The sequence below is a fragment of the Chlorocebus sabaeus genome, chromosome 26 (assembly GCF_047675955.1).
Source record: "Chlorocebus sabaeus isolate Y175 chromosome 26, mChlSab1.0.hap1, whole genome shotgun sequence".
Lineage (NCBI taxonomy): Eukaryota > Metazoa > Chordata > Mammalia > Primates > Cercopithecidae > Chlorocebus > Chlorocebus sabaeus.
The window spans coordinates 37,957,088-37,976,071 of record NC_132929.1 but is presented as its reverse complement, the minus strand read 5'-3'; the positions used below and the strand labels follow the sequence as shown (position 1 = coordinate 37,976,071).

The 18,984-nt window shown below is 46.5% G+C and overlaps 1 protein-coding gene across 4 annotated transcripts in view; it reads right to left on the bottom strand.

Annotated features, from left to right (window-relative positions):
• Positions 1-16,250, bottom strand: part of TLN2 (talin 2) — a 451,144-nt gene extending 434,894 nt beyond the window's left edge. For 3 of the 4 annotated variants that reach the window (XM_073012205.1, XM_008016371.3, XM_008016374.3), the window contains exon 1: positions 16,148-16,250. The gene's annotated coding sequence lies outside the window, so the exon portion shown is untranslated. The remainder of the gene's footprint in view (positions 1-16,147) is intronic. The other variant, XM_073012206.1, reaches the window with a different exon arrangement.
• Positions 16,251-18,984: the final 2,734 nt, after the last annotated feature.

Here is an 18,984-nt window from a genome sequence, read left to right as displayed (position 1 = left end):
AGAAGATTCCCTTCCACAAGAAACGCAGAGAGGCATGGCACAGGCTCCTCCTCACAGTCCTCAGAAGGAATAAACCCTTGCTCTTAGACTTCTAGCTTCCAGAACTGACACAATAAATTTCTATGATCCCAGTCACCTAGTCTGTGGTACTTTGTTACAGCAGCTCTAGAAAACTAATACAATAATACCGTAATATTTAATTAATTAATATACGGTAATAAAATAAAACTAATACCGTCAGCTTCCAATTCAAGAGAAAAATGCCCTTCTCCTGTCCCTGTGGTTAGGGATACGGCCACCTGATGTTTCTCGGATTCCCCAGGGCTTGCTCTAGGCCCTTCAGGCACGTTCATAAAGCTCCATCTAAACATCTTCTGAGATTCATCAAAGAGCCAGCTCAGTGGGACAAGGCACTGCTGCAGGCTCCACTGGGCCGTGTCCAGCCTACAGCAACTATCACAAGATCACGGCACTCAAACACGCGACAACTTCACCAGCAAAAACCAGCCAACAGTTTACCATCCTTTATTACTGTTAAAATCCATCCCTGCACAGCCAGCTTGTACCCTTCTGCTCCTTCTGTCCCAGGAGCACTCAGGCCAGCTTCTGGTTCCCCACCAGCTTCTCCAAGAGCTGGTTAAACCCAAACCCCACCCCAGAGCCAGTCTCAGCCTCACCTAGGGATCCTAATCAAGAAGACTCACAAAAGCCCTCAGGGAGGTGATTTCCTCACACTAAACGCAGCTTTCATTCTCACCTAAGTAGGACAAAACACACTGGGAAAATGCCAGAAAATTAAATTTCCCCAAAGAAAATAAAAAGCCCTTTCTATATGCATTTTAAACGGAGCCCTACAGGGTCTGTCTGAGAAACCAGAAGCAGTGCAGGAGTGAGGAGCAAACTGCGACCCAGTCAGTTGAGATAGCTGTCGTGTCTCGGTCGAGTCTGTCCAGTGTGCATGGCCAGCAGGCGTCTGCTCTGCAGGGTGCCTGTCCCCAGTCCCCTGGCTGCCTTGACCCCCTGCAGGCAACCCTCCTAGGATCCTTCCTAGGGCTCCGGATTCAGTTCAGTGAGTCCGGTGGGGGTTAGGAACTAGCAGTTTTAATAAGCTTCCCTGGAGATTCTGATGCGTACCCAGGGCTGAGAACTGTAACCCTGAATTACAGACAGGTTCCAACAGCACATCCCAAGAAGAGGAGGAAGCAGGGTTCTAGTGCCAGCTTTGTCAAGCGTCACACCCTTCTGAGCCTCAGTTCTTTCCCTGTCAAAGGGAGACACCCACCTACAACCATTCCGACCAACCTTTCTTTAAAACAAATACCGATAATAAAAGTAAACTTCCCTCGAGTCGCTGAGATGTCCCACACAGACATCTGTCCTGTCTTCTTGGGTGTACTAAAGCTAACTGCTTTGTGGCTGTGCCTCAGGCTGCCCTTGTCTGATGTCTTACCCACAGGGCAAGCTCCCTGAACCCCATCAGGGAGAGCCTAGGAGTGACAGGTGTTGAGTCCAGTAGAGAGCCCTTCAAGGAGAAAATTAAGCTTCTTAAAGTAGTCTCCATGTAATCTCCCAAACCCGGGAATAATCCACACCCCCCTTGGAAGATCCGCCATGCATGACCTCGGGCTAAACTTGGGAAATAGCCTCACTTCCATGAAACTAGGACCTAGGTGCGCGTGCCAAGTAATTAAATGGACTGTATTGAAGCAATGCAAATGAAAAAAGAGGAGGTTTAATTTAAACACAGGATGAGGATGCTTCGGGGCTCTTTTAACCCGGGTGTCTGAAAGCAGCACAGAGAGGGTCCACTGAACTCCCCAATGAGCTCAAATGCTTAGGAGAAGAAGGAGACACCTCCCCCTGTGATGAAGTGGACTCTGGGGATGAGTGATTCACCAAAACAAGTCGCCAGAACATTAAGGTCAATGATAAACACTTCAGACGAGTCCATTTATCGTCTTCAACCCAGCGACAAAAGTTGCCAAGTAGACTGCTTAAGTGTCCCCTTCAGAGATAAAGATGAGAACTGCAACCATTTGTCTCCATCCAGCTGTCCTCTGCAGGTGCCTTATATCACTCAACAAGTGTTTAACAAGGATGTGCTTCCTTCATTCAATACTTGAACCCCCAACTCTCAACACATGACCTAAAAATACTGCACCATGAGACACTGCTTTCCCACTTCAACATTATGCTCTACCTTAGCTCAAGTCTGGAAAAGACTTCTATTCCCTCATCCAAGGCCAACCTCTAACCAGCAAGTTTCTTTCATCAATCGTTCATTAAGAATTTTTGGCCGAGTACCTATCATGTGCCAGACATTCTTGTAGGCACTTGGGGATACAGAGGCAGAGATGATTTCTCTTCTGGAGCTTATATTGTAAATGCAGTGACATAGACAATAAATGAGTCCTGTATGTAATATCAGGGAATAATGATAGGAAAATAAGGAAGAAGCTTGAGAATAGGAGCCGGGGGATGCCAGTGTGACCTCATAAGAGGTGATCCTGGAGCAGATTCCTAATGAAGAGAAAGGTGAGAGAGCGCCCCCAACTTTAAGCCAGGGAGAAACATCCAGCAAGAAGGCTGAAGCTGGAGAAGCCAGGGGGTAGGAGAACCAGGTTGTGACATGGAAGCCAGTGGAAGGGTTCCAGAGAAAAAGCAATGACCTGGACAAATGCTGAGGAGAGCCTGTAGAAGATGACAACTAAAGAGTTCGCCACTGAATTGCACCACATGGATGCTGCCGCCACCTTCATAAGTGTGGTTCTGGGAGGGCCACAGTGGTTCATGTGTGTAATCCCAACACTTTAGGAGGCCAAGGCAGGCGGATCACTTGAACCCAGGAGTTTGAAACCGGCCTGGACAACATGGCAAAACAAAAAACAAAAATTGGCAAAAAGCCAGACTGGGGTGCGTTCAAGAAAGAATGAGAGCAGGAAATGGTGTCAGCGAGTGTGACAGTTCTTTCAAATATTTTTACCATGAAGGGCATGGAGAGGAATGGAAGAACAGCAGACTAGGACACAGGGTCAAGAGTGTTTTGTTCCTGCTGTTTTTTTTTTCTTTTTTTGTTGCTATTTGTTTTTTTGTTTTTTTTTTTTTTTGAGATGGAGTCTAGCTTTGTCGCACAATCTCAGCTCACTGCAACCTCCGCCTCCCGGTTTCAAGCGATTCTCCTGTCTCAGCCTCCTGAGTAGCTAGGACTACAGGTGCACGACACCATGCCCAGCTAATTTTTGTATTTTTAGTAGAGACGGGGTTTCACCATGTTGGTCAGGCTGGTCTCGAACTCCTGATCTCATGATTCGCCCACCTTAGCCTACCAAGGTGCTGGGATTCAGTGTGAGGGACCGTGCCCGGCCTGCTGTTTTTTTCCTTTAGATGACAGGTGCTATTGCATGCTTCTGATGGGGACTATCCATCAGAGTGGGAAACTGATGATGCCAAAGGGAAAGGAGATAGCTGCATGTATAAAAGCCAAGAGAGGACAGGATCTCATTCACACGTGGTTACAGGTGCTGGTAGGTTAGTAAGTTTAGTACACGAAGTTGATGAAAGTAGCTTCTAATTGCTTCTTCTCTCAGTGAAATAAGCCAGTTCATCAGCTGAGAATTGGGTCTAGAAACATAGTGGACCTGAAAGTGTCAAGAGTCCCCTTGAGGTTTGTGGCCATAAATTAAAGGCAAGACAATGCAAAGGGATATGTGTTTTCTCCAGCCAGGATCATCAGCCTGGAGCTGAAGGAGAATGAGCAGAGGGTGGGCTTAACCAAGGATGGGGTTTTCTTTCCCAGGACAGTAAGACAAAGCAGGGAAAGGTCAAGGAAATTGAGGGTATATGCAAGAGCCTGAGCTGGGTAAGGAGGACGAGAAATGGATGATGGACAATGAAAAAGAAAGGGCCACCAGGTCAGAAGCCCTTGTAGGTGAAAGCTAGGTGGAACCAAGTACTAGACGCAACAAGACAAAAGAGAAAAGGGGAGGGTCAAACTGGTGAGTTTGTCAAGATTTTGCTGGAGGTGCAGTTATCAGTAATGATAAGGTCTACAACCATATTTTTCAAATGATGGGGTGCAAGTTTAGCAGGTGGTGAAATCAATTTAGTGGGTCAGGATCAGCATCTTATTGTTTTAATGAAACAATAAAAAGTATGAAAGTGCATTATACCCAGTAAGAGTAAATACTGTTTTGTGAAACTTCTGTGTGTTTGCATTGGGTCATCACATAAGATATATTTCTCCTATGGCTTAGGGTTAAAAAAAAAACTTCAAAGACACTAGAGCAAGGGTTCTTGACCCTGGGACTACTGACGTTTTGGATGGCATAATTCTTTGTTGTGTGGGGCTGTCCTGTGCATTGCAGGGTGTTCAGCAGCCTCACTAGAATGTCAACAGCATCTCTTCTTCCTCCAAAGTTGTGCCAAAAAAAGTCTCTAGACATTGCCAAATATCCTCCTTGTCGCAAAAATCACTGAGAATCAGTGGTCTAGAGATAACCATGTGAGCGATGGCTGAAGCAGGGTAGAGGAAAAGATAACTGAAGGAGAGTTGGTCAAGGGACTGAGAGGTTGGGAATTGGGTGGACAACCTATACAGATGTTCAAGTCACCAAAAATGTTGATGGGAGGAGGGACTGTGGGCCGGATGCTAAAATCTCCCAAGAATGAGGCAAGGTGACCCAGAGGACTGTAGATGAGTGGTCCTCTACCGTGGCTACACATTAGAATCACCTGGAGAACTTACCCACCAGTGCCCAGGCCCCATCCCAAACCAGTTACACAGAATCTCCAGGTGATTCCAATGTGCAGCCAGGTCCAGGAACACTGCAGAAGAAACCCATCCTGCAAAGCCCCACTTAAACATGACCTCCTTCATGACAATTTCCCTTCCAGGTCTCTTTATTTCCTGTACTCCACTATCACTACCAATTTTGCTTTGCTTAGAGCTGACACAGGAAATCACTAGAAAAACATTCAAGGCTCTAAAACTAAGTGGCTGGCACTCCAGCCTGGGTGACAGAACGAGACCCTGTCTCTAAAAATAAACAAAACAAATTAAAACTAAGTGGCTGAAAACAGAATAAACTGTTCAACTGCTAAAAAATTTTAGAACTAGGAGATCAGTGAGAAGGAAAGCCTTTTAGGGAATACTCTCTGCTTGAGCTTTGAGTCATCCAAATCTCTCAAGGACATCCAGACAAGTGAGGGTCCCAGAGGACAGCCAAACACATATGTGTCACTGATAAGCATCATTAGAAACATAACCCCTTTGGGAGGCCGAGGAAGGCCTGGGCAACATGGTAAAACCCTGTCTCTGCTAAGAATACAAAAATTAGCCAACCATGGTGGTACATGGCTGTAATCCCAGCTACTTGGGTAGCTAAGACAGGACAATCGCTTGAACCCAGGAGGCACAGGCTGCAGTGAGCCGAGATTGCGTCACTGCACTCCGGCCTGGGCGACAAAGTGAGACTCTACCTCAAAAAAAAAAAGAAAAAAAAACCAGAAACATAACCACTTTGCTGACACTGCAATAAACATTTGCTGAAATTAATGGCTACTGTACTTAATTTCCTCCAAAAAATGCATGAATGATCAGATTATGACACAATTTATGCCATATTTATCATCTGGTCACCATATTATTCTCAATACCCTTCACATGTAGCCAACTTTTTATTAAAAGAAATCAATAACATCAAATCTTGAATATGCATGTATGATGGGAAAAAACAGGAATCAGAATCCCCTCTTTCCCAAGAGAACTCTCTACAGACTATTTAGAATGATACCCATGAATTCTCACTTCCACTGTTGATGAAACATACAAATATCTATAAAACATCATTAAATCCCCAAATATCTACAACAAATTCAGACAAGAATTAAGTAATATGACTCAAATATTAATTTTTCCCAGCTTGGGGAAATTGGCAGAATTGCATTAAATGTCCCTTGACTGAGATGCTAACTTTCCCTGTATTAGTCCATTCTCACATTGCTATAATGACATACCCGAGACTGGGTAATTTATAAAGGAAACAGGTTTAATTGAGTCACAGTTCAGCATGGCTGGGGAGGTCTAAAGAAACTTAGAATAATGGCAGAAGGGGAAGTAAACATGTCCTTCTTCACATGGCGGCAGGAAACAGAAGTGCCAAGCAAAGGGGGAAAAGCCCCTCACAAAACCATCAGGTCTCGTGAGATCTCACTCACTATCATAAGAACAGCATGGGGATAACCACCCTCATGATTCAATTACCTCCCACTGGTACAGGGATTATGGGAACTACAAGATGAGATTTTTGCATGGGGACACAGCCAAACCGTATCATTCCACCCCTGCCACCTCCTACATCTCATGTCCTCACATTTCAAAACACAATCATGCCTTTCCAACAGTCCCCCTAAGTCTTAGTTCATTCCAGCATGAACCCAAAAGTCCAGGCCCAAAGACTAACCTCAGACAAGGCAAGTCCCTTCCACCTATTAGCCTGTAAAATCAAAAGCAAGTCAGGTACTTCCTAGATACAAAGGGGGTACAGGAATTACCTAAATACACTCATTCCAAATGGGAGAAATTGGCCAAAATAATGGGGCTACAGGCCCCATGCAAGTCCGAAATCCAACAGGGCAGTCATTTAACCTTAAAGTTCCAAAATGCTCTCCTTTGACTCCATGTCTCACACCTACATTACACTGCTGCAAGAGGTGGGTTCCTATGACCTTGGACAGCTCCACCCCTGTGGCTCTACAGAGTACACCCTCCCTCTCAGCTGCTTCACAGGCTGGTGTTGAGCGTCTGCAGCTTTTCCAAGTATGTGGTGCAAGCTGTTTGTGGATCTAGCATTCTGGGTTCCGGAGGATGGTGGCCCTCTTCTCACAGCTCCACTAGGCAGTGCCCCAATGGGGACTCTGTGTGGGGGTTCTGGCCCCACATTTTCCTTCTGCACTACCCTAGCAGAGGTTCTCCATGAGGGCTCCACCCCTGTAGCAAACATCTCCCAGGACATCCAGGCATTTTTTTTTTTTCTTTTGAGACGAAGTCTCACTCTGTCACTCAGACTGGAGTGCAGTGGCACATCCAGGCATTTCTGTACATCCTCTGAAATCTAAGCAGAGGTTCTCAAATCTCAATTCTTGTCTTCTGCACACCTGCAGGACCAACATCACATGGAAGCTGCCAAGGCTTGGGGCTTACATCTTATGAAGCAATAGCCTGGGCTGTACTTTGGCCCCTTTTAGCCACTGCTGGAATGCTTGGGATGCAGGGCACCAAGTCCCAAGGCTGCACACAGCAGGGGGGCCCTGGACCCAGCCCAGGAAACCATTTTCCCAGGGGCTCCCATGAAGGTCTCTCGTTACTTATGCAAATTTCTGCAGCTGGCTTGAAATTCTCCCCAGAAAATGGGTTTTTCTTTTCTACCACATCGTCAGGCTGCAAATTTTCTAAACTTTCATGCTCTGTCACCTCCTAAATGTTCTGCTGCTTATAAATTTCTTCCCCCAGATACCCTAAATCATCTCTCTCAAATTCAAGGTTCCACAGATATCTAGGGCAGGGGCAAAAAGCCACCAGTCTCTTTGCTAAAGCATAGCAAAAGTCACCTTGGTTCCAGTTCCCGAGAAGTTCCTCATCTCCATCTGAAACCACCTCAGCCTGGAATTTATTGTCTATATCACCATCAGCATTTTGGTCTAAACCATTCAACAAGTCTCTGGGAAGTTCCAAACTTTCCCACATCTTCCTGTCTTCCTCTGAGCCCTCCAAACGGTTCTAATGTCACTTCCACATTTTTAGGTATCTTTATAGCAGCACCGCACTCTCTGCGGTACCAATTTACTCTATTACCCATACCCGAGACTGGGTAATTTATAAAGGAAACAGGTTTAACTGAGTCACAGTTCAGCATGGCTGGGACCAGGAAGCTGGGGCCAGGGACCTCAGGAAACTTACAGACATGGCAGAAGGGAAAGCAAACTAATCCTTCTTCACATGATGGCAGGAGAGAGAAGTGCCAAGCAAAGGGGGAAAAGGCCGTTATGAAACCATCAGGTCTCATGAGATTTCACCCACTATCATGAGAACAGCATGGGTATAGCTACCTCCATGGTTCAATTACCTCCCACCACGTCCCTCCCAAGACACATGGGGATTATGGCAACTACAATTCAAGATGAGATTTTGCATGGGTACACAGTCAAATCATATCCCATCCATAACATGGCTGGCTGGAAAAGAACATAACACCCATGGAAGAGAGGTAGCTAGTTCCTCTAAACCAGTAGTTCTCCATAGAACTCATCAGTTCTATCAAGATTACAAAAATCACATAAATAGTCTGGGTTGAAAATGGTAGAAGCATAACAGCCAGCTAAGCCAGGATCGTATGGAAAGAGACCTGGGTTCAAATACCAGCCCAGCCCTCTCTGGCTGACCCGCAGGATAAGTCTCTTCTGGAAACTTGTTAAAAATGCAAATCAAACCCCACCAAGGACCCATCGAATCTGAAACTCAGGCCCAATAATCTGGGGGTTTAACAAGCCCTGCAGGTGATTCCCATGCATTTTAGTTTGGGAACAACTGATGTAATCTCAAGCATGGTTTTCAAATTGTGCAGCACAGCCCTGGCTTCCAGTGGGTTGAGACTCTGGATCTCCCGTCAGGATTCAGAGTCACACAGTATGTACTTTTTTCAATGTAGAGCAGAGTGTGGTGGCTCACACCTGTAATCCCAGTGCTTTGGGAGGTGTCAAGGTGGGAGGATCGCTTGAGGTTAGGAGTTTGAGACTACTCTAGGCAACATAGTGAGACCTGGTCTCTATAAAAAAAATATATATAAAATACAAATTAGCCAGGTATGGTAGCAAGTTCCTGTAGCCCCAGCTTCACAGGAGGCTAAGGCAGGAGGATCACTTGAGCCCAGGAGTTTGAGGCTGTAGTGAGGTGTGATTGTACAACTGCACTCCAGCCTGGGCATCAGAGACACCCTGTCTCTAAAAATATTATTCAGATAAAAAATAAAAATAAAATGTGAAATGCTTTTGAAAGGTTAGCTTTAGCTGCAATGGGCAAAAACTCATCATTTCTATCAAGATATCAAAAATCACATCAGGAGGCTGGGTTGAAAATGGTAGAGGTGGAACAGCCAGCTAAGCCAGGGATCGTATGGAAAGAGACCTGGATTCAAATTCCAACCCAGCCCTCTCTGGGCCTCAGTTAGGAAAACCAAGTTTGAGGAGATGTTGCTGCTATCTAGAAAGGCTTCTCAGGCCAGGCACCGTGGCTCACGCCTGTAATTCCAACACTTTGGGAGGCCGAGGCAGGTGGACTGCCTGAGCCCAGGAGTTCCAGACCAGCGTGGCCAACATGGTAAAACCCCATCTCTACTAAAAATACAAAAATTAGCTGGGAGTGGTGGCGCATGCCTGTAATCCCAGCTACTCGGGAGGCTGAGGCATGAGAATCGCTTGAACTCAGAAGGTGGAGATTGCAGTGAGCCAAGATCATGCTACTGCACTCCAGCTAGACCTTGTCTAAAAATAAAAAAAAGAAAGGCTTCTCAATTGGCCAGAAGCTCTCCCTGCAGGGGCCACTATTGGTCTTCCCTCAGAATGGGATCAGAGAAAGTTAAGATAAAGGAGAATGCTTCTAAGAGCTTTCCTGAGCTCTTACTTTCACCACCTCCTGGGGCAGAGGGAAACAGTTTTTTCGGAAGCTATCCTTTACACTGAAAGTATACTCTACTAGAAGTTGAGAAATCAAAGGATTTTAGAAAATAATTAATTGTGCCGGGCGCGGTGGCTCACGCCTGTAATCCCAGCACTTTGGAAGGCCGAGGCGGGCGGATCACGAGGTCAGGAGATCGAGACCATCCTGGCTAACACGGTGAAACCCCGTCTCTACTAAAAATACAAAAAATTAGCCGGGCGAGGTGGCGGGCGCCTGTAGTCCCAGCTACTCGGAGGCTGAGGCAGGAGAATGGCGTGAACCCGGGAGGCGGAGCTTGCAGTGAGCCGAGATCCCGCCACTGCACTCCAGCCTGGGTGACAGAGCGAGACTCCGTCTCAAAAAAAATAAATAAATAATTGAAAATTTCCGGCCGGGCGCGGTGGCTCAAGCCTGTAATCCCAGCACTTTGGGAGGCCGAGACGGGCGGATCACAAGGTCAGGAGATCAAGACCATCCTGGCTAACACGGTGAAACCCCGTCTCTACTAAAAAGTACAAAAAAACTAGCCGGGCGAGGTGGCGGGCGCCTGTAGTCCCAGCTACTCCGGAGGCTGAGGCAGGAGAATGGCGTAAACCCGGGAGGAGGAGCTTGCGGTGAGCAGAGATCTGGCCACTGCACTCCAGCCTGGGTGACAGAGCCAGACTCCGTCTCAAAAAAAAAAAAAAAAAAAGAAAAAAAAAGAAAATTTCCAAAGAGATAAGAGATTGCAATAGGAGGCATCAGAGAAAGTAAGCGTGATATTTCCCAGCCTTTTTTTCTAAATGGTTGCTGGTGAGTTTCTTATCCATTAACCAAACATTTTTAAACTTGTTTTCATATAGAAAAGCCTGCGTGTTTGAACAAGTCAACCAATTTAAGTGTATATGGAAAAAGTTAATTACGTCTCCCTCCTCACTGCTAATCTTAAACAATGTTAAGTTTTGGGTGTCCTTACACATTTTTCTCCAAGGTCATACACATACGGCTTATTTTCTTAATCAGAAATACGGCCGGTCACAGTGGCTCATGCAGTAATCACAACACTTTGGGAGGCCGAGGCAGGTGGATCACCTGAGGTCAGAAGCTCGAGACCAGCCTGGCCAACATGGTGAAACCCATCTCTACTAAAAATACAAAAATTAGTCAGGTGTGGTGGCGGGTGCCTGTAATCTCAGCTACTCCGGACGCCTAGGCAGGAGAATCACTTGAACCCAGGAGACAGAGGTTGCAGTGAGCCGAGATAGAGCCACTGCACTCCAGTCTGTGCTAACAAGTGAGCCTCCATCTAAAAAAAAAAAAAAATTTTTTAATAAAATCAGATATACGGTCATGCAACATATGATACTCTGCAACTAGCTTTTATTTTACATATTATTTTTAATATATCATGCAAAACCCTCACAAAATAATCCATACTATGTATGTACCTCATTTTATTCATTTTACTAATGAACATGTGTTGCTTCTAGTTTATTTACTGCAAAAAATCCTACAACAAACACCCTTACACACAGATCCTTACCGGCCAATGTTTTTCTTAATGTAAAACAAGGTTGCAAATGTGGGATTGCTGGGTCACATGGCAGGTGTGCTCCAAACTTTCACAGAAACCATCTGCTTTTCCTAAAGATTGTAACAATTCACACTTGTATCAATGGTCTGAGAATTCCCACCACCCCAACCCCAAACAGCGAGTATTACCAACCTTTTAAAAGATGTATCAATTGTATGGACAGGAAATAATACCTGTTTTTAAATTTGTATTTCTCTGTCCACTAGGGAAGTTGAGACGAGATGCAATAACCTGCATCCCTTCTTCTGGGAATTGCCTGGTCACATCCTCTTCTCCTCGTTCTATAATGTTGTATTTCAGTTACTATTTCATCACATTCTCATCTCCCCACCCTCTACCCTACCCTCACCCTGGGCTACTAGATACACAAAGTACAAAAGTGTATCACCTCCTCGGAATACAATGTGTGGGCATTGTGAGGGCAGGGGATATCTTCTCAGCATAAAGTGCATGGTAAACCCTCAAAAACATTCACTGAATGAGTGAATAACAGACGTAGGGAATTATGTTTGTAAAAATTGCAGCTAAAAGAGTAAAAAGAAAATACAAATGTTCAATCCTTATTCTACATTTTCAGAACAGCATCAGTTTGACTGAAATTAAATTGTTGGTTAAGAGGAAAACAAAACCATGGTCCTGGCACTGTCTCTGAAACTCCACTGTGAAATGGGTGGCAAACGAGCCCAGTCCTAATTCATAGCTCTGGGCGACACATAAAGATTCTCATGACTAAAGCATTTTGTACCCAACCTTGTCCACCAGCTGTCATTCAAATGGCACCTGCCCCTGAGCCACAGATTGTCAGGGTGGTCAGTACAAAAGAGAGGCCTACCTTAAGCACGTTATCTCTCCCCCTCCTTCACCCTGACTTCTTTGCCTTTCTCCAGCTTATTGAGGAGGGGATGTGAGCCCTGCAGGGGAAATTTGACAGAGTTCAGATTCCCTAACTCTTTGAACTTTAGGGAAAACATCTGGTCATACCCACCATGTATCCCTATTATTTGTAATAGTTATGTGTGGCTTATGTTTTAACTAGTCTCCCTATTAGATATAAAAGTAATACGATTAAAAAGTTCTGGGGAAACTACTGTAATTAAAAAGGCACCAGTGGGTATGTTAAGCTGTAATTCCAGGCCTGCTTATTATGTTTTCCTTCTTGTCTTTAAAAGTTTTGTACCTAATAAAAATAACTGAATTATTTAACTCTTTTTGAGTACTTCTTGTACTGGCCAACCACCACCCAAAATCACCAAGAAAACATTATGACTCAAAAGTTCTGGAGCAATAAAGTCACAGATCACAAGTTGTAGACACTGTCTCAAGAGGCTGGACATGCCACACACATATCACAACACCACCTCACAGACTGGTAAACAGACAGGCAACTTCCCAAAACACATACTCGTTTTCTAACCTTTTTAAGTTACAAAATCTTAAAAGGAAAAAAAAATACAAGAACTTTGGTCAAGTTATGAAGTTATGACAATAAGAATCAGGTTGGCTGGGCGTGGTGTCTCATGCCTATAATCCCAGCACTCTGAGAGGCTGAGGTGGGTGGATCACCTGAGGTCAGGAGTTTGAGACCAGCCTGGCCAACGTGGTGAAACCGTGTCTCTACTACAAATACAAAAATTAGCTGGGCTTGGTGGTGCGTGCCTGTAATCCCAGCTACTTGGAAGGCTGAGGTGACAGAGCAAGATTCTCTCAAAAAAAAAAAAAGGAATCAGGCAAACGGCAACAAAACACAATTTATAACAATTCGTTGAGAGAGGCATAAAAAAATAGATAAATATTAAGGTAGTAAACTTTGGAATAAAGATTGGAAGGTTCGCAATAAAGCTTCTCTTTTTTATTATGTAAGGTTTAACATGTATAAAATATATGTGGCATATATGTAGTTATAAAGCATAATGCTAAAATGCATAAATACATTTAGATGCATAGATTTTTTTTCTGAGAATAGTTGGTAAAAATGTGTATTGTTCACCACCTGTAATCGTCCTTTACTACTCTACAGAACCAATGATGTTCGGGGAGTGAGGGGTGAAGGAGGGGAAATCAGATTACATTTGAGACAGAAAAGAAAGATACTGACTAGAAAATGACATACCCACCTCTTCCTAAACCCTAACTTCACTTGAAAATACTCTAGGGAACAGTGTTTAGAAAAACCTGAATGAGTCAGCAGTAGGTGAGTTCAAAACACATATATAGCCTATGCCTGTACAGAATATCCCTAGTAACTCATTCAACAGGGTCACGCTGTTAAAAAGTTCACTTTCTCTTTGGAGGTAGAAGCCCCACATCAATGCCAAAAAGAGAGACCCTCTAATACTCTTTGGAAACTCCCTGATAACTTGAGTGGGTACAAAGGCAGAAAGAAACCAGTGGCTTCACCAATCTGAAGAGACCTGTTTCTGTGATTAAGGTACTCCCTCTAAGACTGGAAACTTAAAACGGATGGAGGCTTTCTGCAACTGACTTCTCTTCTAAATTAGCTATGCTAATTTTGGAAAAATGTATCTTGGGTTCTGGGTGTTTTCCACTATTCTAGTGCTCAATGGAAAAAAAAAATCATTCGTGTAGGCATCCCTCTTCTCTGAAGGCCACTTGTCACACCCACCACCATCCTCTGATTTTGCAGAGAGGTCCCAAATAAGCAATCAAGGTAGATAAAATCTTGGCTGACATTCATATCGGAGACATTTTTGCAGGCGCTTCATGAAATGAATCAGGGAAAGAGCTGCCTAACACCTAACATCTCCAGGCACATCTCCCACAGGAGAGCCTCTCCCCTCCCTCTGCACACTTAACCCCCAACCCCAGAGGTTTCTGTGGTCCCTTCTAGCCTCCTCAATGATGAAGACCCGAAGTGCGGACACGGCCTTAATACTGACATCATTTCGGTAACACGCCAAGGAGAACACGTTCCTGCAGTTGGCTGCGTGTAGGTCAGCAAACACGCCTGTGCCCTGCCCCTTCACAAAGCAGAGGTCAAGTCTATTTCAAAAGTAAAGATTCCCCACTCCTGCTTCCCCCTCCCTCCGGAGAGGTCGCTGCCTCCAAGCTCTGGAGAAGGGACGTCAGCATGCAACCTGACAATGCCACAACTCAACACACGCAGGTACTATTAGAAGGAATAGTAAGTGGTACTTACAGTACCAGGGCAATTTACGTGTATTTTGGGGTCCACTTCTCCAGGACATCATCCCTACCCAACACCACCAACACTTCAGTTCATTCCTCTCTCATCTTCTGGAAAGACCGGAAGTTTTCACTATGAGACATAGAAATGCTGGCCTAAGTTGTCCCAGCCCTTCACGGACAGCAAGAATCCAAGTTTCCCCACGCGTCACCTGAAGCCCCAACTTCTGGAAACGCCCTCCTTTCCTCGCCTCCACGAGCTGCGAGAGCAGAACATGCAGCCGCGGGCGCTACTGCTGTCGCCGCCAAAGTCAAGGAGGCGACTGGAAGCTCAGGCTGGTCGGCGGCCTCGGGGCGACCACAGGCAAGGCCCTGATCCCGATCCACGAACCAAAGCGCCTCCTCTCCCCCAGGGAGTGAGCTCGCGCGCCCCTCGGAGTACCCAGGCGAGCCCGGACGCCGGGAGAAGGCTCTGCACTCAGCGCCCAGCCCCGGGACGCCGCCAAGCGCACGGCTCCGGCTGAGCGCCCGGGCAGCGGTAGCTGCTGGGAAGAGGGGCGTGTTCCCTGAGACTCCGAGCCCCAAGGCCGGGTCCAGGCGGGACAAGGGAAGGCGGCAAGCCGAGCACCCTGTCCGTGACGACGGCTCTCGACCCCAAGCCCTGCCGGCTGGCGTGGCGACGCGCTGTAGCCCGCGCGCCCTTGCGGGGACAGCAGCCGTGAGCGCCTTGCGCGGCCGCCTCCGCGCCTGCCTCGGCGCGCAAACTTTCCCAGCGACAACCGCTCAGGCCTCTCCGACGGGGGCGCGGCCCTCTCCCCGGGGCCCAGAAACGGCTCGCCCCCTCCCCTCCGCAGCTAAAACCCACTGAAAATATGGCGCCCTCGAAAGTCGTTCCTTGGTCCCATCAGGGATCCCGAAATACTCGTCTCCAGGTCCCTCCAGCTTCCAATGGGTGCAAAATTTCAGCTCGTAGGACCGAGGAAGGAGAGGAAGCCGCTGAGTCTGTGTGAGGCCAGCGGCACTGGATGCAAAGCCTGTCCCTGCTTTCGGCCCGGCACTGCCCCCGTCGCTCAGCGGCCAGCAGTTCGCCCGTGGCGAGACTGCCAAGTAAAGGACAGTCGTGGGATCAGCAGGTCTGAGTGTCCGGCACTGGAGAAGGAACTCCGCACTGGAGGGCTGTCTTAGCCCAGAGCCTCGGCGGGAGACTTGTTTGCAAAGTGGCGCTGGAGTCCCGGCGGCCAGTGCTGGAATGAAGCCGCTCCGCCCGCGCCAACTCTCCTGGCGCGGGGGCCCGGCCGGGGTCGAGGGGACACTCTATGCAGGCGGGGCCGCTTTTCAAAGCCCAGTTACCGGAAACCCAGCGAGAGCTCCGGAGGGGACCGGCTGCCCACGGCCAGGAATCCGCTCTCTGGCGCCGGCTGCTAGGCTGTTTGCAAACCGCTGCGCCCGGGTCCAGTGCAGTGAAACATACATGTGCAATAGACAGGTGCATTAATATCATTTTATTTTTATTTTCCTGCAAGAAGCCCTCCTAGACCATCAAATCTGGGAGCTTTACGGGTTTTTCCTGCATTGGCATCACTCACGAGAAGCAAAAGGGAGGAAAAAAAAACACCCACATTTTCCTTCTGGAGAGGGGAGGGAAAAGATACGAGAAATTCATGCAACGTGCATGCAGCTGGAGGAAGAGGAAAACCCGAGTGAGCCGTGCGCCTTACCGGGGGATGCATTTACTGTCTCATTGCAGAGCGTCTGCCCGGGAGTGCAGCCCCCGTCCCCCCGCGCGCTGGGCGACCACTCCGCTCCCGCAGCCGCCTCAGCCGCTGCCGCCGCCGCTGGCTCCGGGCGCGGAACAAGAGCCGAGGGCGAGCGCGAGCGCACTGCCCGCGAGCGCTGGGAGGGCAGGAAGCGCGTCATCATTCGGGGACGGCGCGGCTCCGGTCCGGCCGCTGCGCCGCGCTGCACCGGGTGTGGGCCGCCACCCAGGCTCGGGCGCCCCTCCTGGGTCTCTTCCCGCTTGGGGTGATGCTGAAAGGGTCCGTGAGGGAAGGCGACGCACAGGCCGAGCTGTCACGTGGAAGGGAGGCTCGGGGTGACCCCGGCTTCCCAGAACTGGGGCTCTGCTGTGCAAAGGGGATGACTGGAGGACACAGCGTCTTGTGGGCTGGGGCCCCTAGGTCCGCAGAGTGCCCTCTCGGGACCACTGGACAGGTCCTGGGGGAAGCGAGGTGTGGCTGACTGGAGGGCCGTGGCGGGCGGTGGGGTCTTGCTGCGAAGCGGAGGGCCGTGACCCCAGGCGAACCAGCTCCTTTCAGTACAAGGATCCTGAAACCTTGCTAGTCAGGGGTCACTTAGGAATTTAGAGAAGGACCATAGGGATGAGTGGCGGAAGGGATGTGCTCTATTGACAAGAAGAAAATAATTCACTCCTGCTTGCCATGCCCTGAATAAAGTCAGTTATATACCTCTTACATTTACAGTCATTATTAGTAAATACTGTAAATACCGTGGAACAATGTGAAGGTTATTCAAGGGGGTGAGGAGACAAACCACTATGTACCATATGGTCCCATTTTTAAAAACTGATTTCTAGAGAAAGGCAGAAAAGACTGGATAAAGAAACACCAATAAATCTCTCAGTAATTGGTGGAATTGTGAGTAATTTTACTTTTTTATTTATCTGTAAGGGACACATTAGTAATTCAAAAAAAAAAAGAAAAGAAAAGAATTAGCCATGACCCCTTTACTCCTAGCACTTTGGGAGGCCAAAGCAGGAAGATCTCAAGCCCAAGGAGTTTAAGATTGGCCTGGGCAATATAGCGAGACCCTATCTCCACACGCAAAAAAAAAAAATTTAAATTAGCCGGCTGTGGGGGTGCATGCCTGTAGTCCCAGCTACTGGGGAGAATGGTGGGAGGATCGCTTGAGCCCAGGAGCTGGGGGGCTGCAGTGAGCGGTGACTGTACCACAGCACTCTGGCCTGGATGACAGAGTGGGACCTTGTCTCAAAAACGAAAGATGACATTATTTCCATCCCAATACAGAATGACCAGGAAATAGGTAGCAAATCTCTTCAGTTACTCAAATGAAACTGCTGGCAACTTTTTAGTGTTTCTCAGAGAAAGAAACTGCTGTCACCATAAACCAGAGAGTGAATTGATTTTGTAAATTGAAATTATTTTGAATAAGTCCATTGGGACATGGGATAAGGCCGGACACTCTGTGAGAACAATACCCTGTCCTTATCCAGGCCAATGAACCGGATTGTATCATAACAGCAAAGATAACCTTAGGGTACAACTTTGTAACTTATTGCAGAAAATAAACTGTAAAGCTAACAAAGTATGCATTATCAATGCACAGTGAGAGAACCAATTACTTGGCAACTTGAGAAAGTCCTGAAAATTGTAGGGCACAATTTTTAATTGCACAGGGTAAAGTATTTTTGTTCACCACACCTTTTTAAACATTTACCAGTCTGACAGAATAACTAGTGGTGACAGCAAGCCACCTCAGGGGATGATTAAAAAGTACATGTTTATTAATTTCTGTACAAGCCTGGTAATAAGCTTACTAAATTAATGCCACCTAAATTGTTCCCTGGTTTACTAACAAAGAATAACCGTATTTTTATGGTCCAACTGCCAGGTTTACATAAGAGGCTCATCTAGGAGAGGAAAAAATGGTCGCAACTAAAGTGATTTTCCCCTTCCACTTAGTCTTCCGTTCATAGGGCCCAATAGCTTCCTATTAAGCATCTCAAAATCTTTCTGACACCTGGATTTCAAGATTTTCCATTACTTAATACATCCTCCTGAAAGTATTCCCACACTTTTCCACTACCCATCAGCAGGATGCCATTCAGTATTAGAAGCTGTATTCCATGAGAGCAAGAACCTTATCTGTATCTCTGTGCCTGAAGGAGCCTGGCACATAATATTTAATAGGTACTCAATAAAAATCTGCTTTATGAAAATAGCCTATTTGTTCAGTACCTAGTTTACTAGTTGCTGAGATATTTGAAAAGTTATCTCTCCTATTAGAGTGTCAGCATAATTCTAGGATGCTGAGATCCTGTAGATGTATAGCCTTGGTTTGGTTCAGTTACTTTTCAAAGTTCCAGCTAAATCCGAAGGCATTCAGAAGGTGAAGTGCAGGTGTCTGAATATTTGTGCATTAATAATCCAAATAGCACTATTTTGTGGCTTTCCAAGGTCAATTAAATTCTTTCCCCCAGTGAGAAAGAACATCAACCTTACAACTCAGCTTTAGTTCTGGCTTCAAACCAGTTGGATTTGGACACTTCTTAATTTTACAGCTCCTTGTTTTTCTAACCACTCTTAGGGCTCCAAAATCATTTACTGTTTTTTTAGAGAAATCAACTAACCATTCTACATCCTAGCATTATATTTTTCAAAAATTTCCCCAGTAGAAGTAAAAACAATTTTACCAGTAACCTTTAGTAACTTTTCTGAAATTGAGATGCCTCCCTAGACCTAAAAAGAGTTATTTCTAAATTTAGAGTTTAGAAATAACTAAACTAGTAGTCTCTGTC